Genomic DNA, 5,837 nt, shown 5'->3' on the forward strand with positions numbered 1-5,837 from the left:
CATTAAAATAAATTACACTACCGTAAACTAGACAAAAAATTACACATTTTTTCCCAATATGAAAATTTTCACAAACTTTTTAAAGTCCCATCGCATCGAGTAAACTTTTTTAATAACGCGTCCGCACGATTCTAAATGCTTAATCCATATGTGAAATCGTTCACTGATCACGAATATCGCATTTAAAAAAATTACAAAAATTTATTTTTCAAAATAATCAAAAAAAACCGAAAAATCACAAGAGTAAAGTACCATTATTTTAAACAACATGTCGTTCTAAATGCTTAATCCCTATGTAAAAAAGTTATTTAAGCAAGAATATGTAATCGAAAAAAATTAGAAAAATTTATTTTAGCCGTAAATCGAAAATAATGGGGACACCGGAGCTGTTCGAAGCGCCGAGACGCGCCGCGTACGGCCGAATATTTTCTAAGTCCCAACGTACCGATCAAGAGTAAAGTACCATTTTCCTACATTAGATTTCGTTCTAAATGCTTAATCCCTATGTAAAAACGTTAGTTAAGCAAGAATATCGTATTTTTAAAAAAATCTAATGATAGGATTTTCCAGAAAATTGAAAAAACCGAAAAATGTCAAGAGTAAAGTGCCATTTTCTGACATTAGATTTCGTTCTAAATGCTTAATCCCTATGTAGAAACGTTAGTTAAGCAAGAATATCGTATTTTTAAAAAAATCTAATGATAGGATTTTTCAGAAAATTGAAAAAACCGTAAAATGTCAAGAGTAAAGTGCCATTATTTTAAACAATGTATCGTTCTAAATGCTTAATCCCTATGTAAAAAAGTTATTTAAGCAAGAATATGTTATTGAAAAAAATTAGAAAAATTTATTTTAGCCGTAAATCGAAAATAATGGGGACACCGGAGCTGTTCGAAGCGCCGAGACGCGCCGCGTACGGCCGAATATTTTCTAAGTCCCAACGTACCGATCAAGAGTAAAGTACCATTTTCCTACATTAGATTTCGTTCTAAATGCTTAATCCCTATGTAAAAACGTTAGTTAAGCAAGAATATCGTATTTTTAAAAAAATCTAATGATAGGATTTTCCAGAAAATTGAAAAAACCGAAAAATGTCAAGAGTAAAGTGCCATTTTCTGACATTAGATTTCGTTCTAAATGCTTAATCCCTATGTAGAAACGTTAGTTAAGCAAGAATATCGTATTTTTAAAAAAATCTAATGATAGGATTTTTCAGAAAATTGAAAAAACCGTAAAATGTCAAGAGTAAAGTGCCATTATTTTAAACAATGTATCGTTCTAAATGCTTAATCCCTATGTAAAAAAGTTATTTAAGCAAGAATATGTTATTGAAAAAAATTAGAAAAATTTATTTTAGCCGTAAATCGAAAATAATGGGGACACCGGAGCTGTTCGAAGCGCCGAGACGCGCCGCGTACGGCCGAATATTTTCTAAGTCCCAACGTACCGATCAAGAGTAAAGTACCATTTTCCTACATTAGATTTCGTTCTAAATGCTTAATCCCTATGTAAAAACGTTAGTTAAGCAAGAATATCGTATTTTTAAAAAAATCTAATGATAGGATTTTCCAGAAAATTGAAAAAACCGAAAAATGTCAAGAGTAAAGTGCCATTTTCTGACATTAGATTTCGTTCTAAATGCTTAATCCCTATGTAGAAACGTTAGTTAAGCAAGAATATCGTATTTTTAAAAAAATCTAATGGTAGGATTTTTCAGAAAATTGAAAAAACCGTAAAATGTCAAGAGTAAAGTGCCCTTATTTTAAACATTATATCGTTCTAAATGCTTAATCCCTATGTAAAAAAGTTATCTAAGCAAGAATATGTTATTGAATAAAATGAGAAAAATTTATTTTAGCCGTAAATCGAAAATAATGGGTCGAGCGAATCGGTCGATTGCGCCGAGACGCGCTATGATGCAACAGACGAGCGATTGGAACGCCCGAATATTTTCAAAGTCCCAACGTACCGATCAAGAGTAAAGTACCATTTTCCTACATTAGATTTCGTTCTAAATGCTTAATCCCTATGTAAAAACGTTAGTTAAGCAAGAATATCGTATTTTTAAAAAAATCTAATGATAGGATTTTCCAGAAAATTGAAAAAACCGAAAAATGTCAAGAGTAAAGTGCCATTTTCTGACATTAGATTTCGTTCTAAATGCTTAATCCCTATGTAGAAACGTTAGTTAAGCAAGAATATCGTATTTTTAAAAAAATCTAATGGTAGGATTTTTCAGAAAATTGAAAAAACCGTAAAATGTCAAGAGTAAAGTGCCCTTATTTTAAACATTATATCGTTCTAAATGCTTAATCCCTATGTAAAAAAGTTATCTAAGCAAGAATATGTTATTGAATAAAATGAGAAAAATTTATTTTAGCCGTAAATCGAAAATAATGGGTCGAGCGAATCGGTCGATTGCGCCGAGACGCGCTATGATGCAACAGACGAGCGATTGGAACGCCCGAATATTTTCAAAGTCCCAACGTACCGGTCAAGAGTAAAGTACCATTTTCCTACATTAGATTTCGTTCTAAATGCTTAATCCCTATGTAAAAACGTTAGTTAAGCAAGAATATCGTATTTTAAAAAAAATCTAATGATAGGATTTTCCAGAAAATTGAAAAAACCGAAAAATGTCAAGAGTAAAGTGCCATTTTCTGACATTAGATTTCGTTCTAAATGCTTAATCCCTATGTAGAAACGTTAGTTAAGCAAGATTATCGTATTTTTAAAAAAATCTAATGATAGGATTTTTCAGAAAATTGAAAAAACCGTAAAATGTCAAGAGTAAAGTGCCCTTATTTTAAACATTATATCGTTCTAAATGCTTAATCCCTATGTAAAAAAGTTATCTAAGCAAGAATATGTTATTGAATAAAATGAGAAAAATTTATTTTAGCCGTAAATCGAAAATAATGGGTCGAGCGAATCGGTCGATTGCGCCGAGACGCGCTATGATGCAACAGACGAGCGATTGGAACGCCCGAATATTTTCAAAGTCCCAACGTACCGGTCAAGAGTAAAGTACCATTTTCCTACATTAGATTTCGTTCTAAATGCTTAATCCCTATGTAAAAACGTTAGTTAAGCAAGAATATCGTATTTTAAAAAAAATCTAATGATAGGATTTTCCAGAAAATTGAAAAAACCGAAAAATGTCAAGAGTAAAGTGCCATTTTCTGACATTAGATTTCGTTCTAAATGCTTAATCCCTATGTAGAAACGTTAGTTAAGCAAGAATATCGTATTTTTAAAAAAATCTAATGGTAGGATTTTTCAGAAAATTGAAAAAACCGTAAAATGTCAAGAGTAAAGTGCCCTTATTTTAAACATTATATCGTTCTAAATGCTTAATCCCTATGTAAAAAAGTTATCTAAGCAAGAATATGTTATTGAATAAAATGAGAAAAATTTATTTTAGCCGTAAATCGAAAATAATGGGTCGAGCGAATCGGTCGATTGCGCCGAGACGCGCTATGATGCAACAGACGAGCGATTGGAACGCCCGAATATTTTCAAAGTCCCAACGTACCGATCAAGAGTAAAGTACCATTTTCCTACATTAGATTTCGTTCTAAATGCTTAATCCCTTTGTAAAAACGTTAGTTAAGCAAGAATATCGTATTTTTAAAAAAATCTAATGATAGGATTTTCCAGAAAATTGAAAAAACCGAAAAATGTCAAGAGTAAAGTGCCATTTTCTGACATTAGATTTCGTTCTAAATGCTTAATCCCTATGTAGAAACGTTAGTTAAGCAAGAATATCGTATTTTTAAAAAAATCTAATGGTAGGATTTTTCAGAAAATTGAAAAAACCGTAAAATGTCAAGAGTAAAGTGCCCTTATTTTAAACATTATATCGTTCTAAATGCTTAATCCCTATGTAAAAAAGTTATCTAAGCAAGAATATGTTATTGAATAAAATGAGAAAAATTTATTTTAGCCGTAAATCGAAAATAATGGGTCGAGCGAATCGGTCGATTGCGCCGAGACGCGCTATGATGCAACAGACGAGCGATTGGAACGCCCGAATATTTTCAAAGTCCCAACGTACCGGTCAAGAGTAAAGTACCATTTTCCTACATTAGATTTCGTTCTAAATGCTTAATCCCTATGTAAAAACGTTAGTTAAGCAAGAATATCGTATTTTTAAAAAAATCTAATGATAGGATTTTCCAGAAAATTGAAAAAACCGAAAAATGTCAAGAGTAAAGTGCCATTTTCTGACATTAGATTTCGTTCTAAATCCTTAATCCCTATGTAGAAACGTTAGTTAAGCAAGAATATCGTATTTTTAAAAAAATCTAATGGTAGGATTTTTCAGAAAATTGAAAAAACCGTAAAATGTCAAGAGTAAAGTGCCCTTATTTTAAACATTATATCGTTCTAAATGCTTAATCCCTATGTAAAAAAGTTATCTAAGCAAGAATATGTTATTGAATAAAATGAGAAAAATTTATTTTAGCCGTAAATCGAAAATAATGGGTCGAGCGAATCGGTCGATTGCGCCGAGACGCGCTATGATGCAACAGACGAGCGATTGGAACGCCCGAATATTTTCAAAGTCCCAACGTACCGGTCAAGAGTAAAGTACCATTTTCCTACATTAGATTTCGTTCTAAATGCTTAATCCCTATGTAAAAACGTTAGTTAAGCAAGAATATCGTATTTTTAAAAAAATCTAATGATAGGATTTTCCAGAAAATTGAAAAAACCGAAAAATGTCAAGAGTAAAGTGCCATTTTCTGACATTAGATGTCGTTCTAAATCCTTAATCCCTATGTAGAAACGTTAGTTAAGCAAGAATATCGTATTTTTAAAAAAATCTAATGGTAGGATTTTTCAGAAAATTGAAAAAACCGTAAAATGTCAAGAGTAAAGTGCCCTTATTTTAAACATTATATCGTTCTAAATGCTTAATCCCTATGTAAAAAAGTTATCTAAGCAAGAATATGTTATTGAATAAAATGAGAAAAATTTATTTTAGCCGTAAATCGAAAATAATGGGTCGAGCGAATCGGTCGATTGCGCCGAGACGCGCTATGATGCAACAGACGAGCGATTGGAACGCCCGAATATTTTCAAAGTCCCAACGTACCGATCAAGAGTAAAGTACCATTTTCCTACATTAGATTTCGTTCTAAATGCTTAATCCCTATGTAAAAACGTTAGTTAAGCAAGAATATCGTATTTTAAAAAAAATCTAATGATAGGATTTTCCAGAAAATTGAAAAAACCGAAAAATGTCAAGAGTAAAGTGCCATTTTCTGACATTAGATTTCGTTCTAAATGCTTAATCCCTATGTAGAAACGTTAGTTAAGCAAGAATATCGTATTTTTAAAAAAATCTAATGGTAGGATTTTTCAGAAAATTGAAAAAACCGTAAAATGTCAAGAGTAAAGTGCCCTTATTTTAAACATTATATCGTTCTAAATGCTTAATCCCTATGTAAAAAAGTTATCTAAGCAAGAATATGTTATTGAATAAAATGAGAAAAATTTATTTTAGCCGTAAATCGAAAATAATGGGTCGAGCGAATCGGTCGATTGCGCCGAGACGCGCTATGATGCAACAGACGAGCGATTGGAACGCCCGAATATTTTCAAAGTCCCAACGTACCGGTCAAGAGTAAAGTACCATTTTCCTACATTAGATTTCGTTCTAAATGCTTAATCCCTATGTAAAAACGTTAGTTAAGCAAGAATATCGTATTTTTAAAAAAATCTAATGATAGGATTTTCCAGAAAATTGAAAAAACCGAAAAATGTCAAGAGTAAAGTGCCATTTTCTGACATTAGATGTCGTTCTAAATCCTTAATCCCTATGTAGAAAC

Source organism: Megalopta genalis, unplaced genomic scaffold (genome assembly GCF_051020955.1).
Source record: "Megalopta genalis isolate 19385.01 unplaced genomic scaffold, iyMegGena1_principal scaffold0052, whole genome shotgun sequence".
Taxonomy (NCBI): Eukaryota; Metazoa; Arthropoda; class Insecta; order Hymenoptera; family Halictidae; genus Megalopta; species Megalopta genalis.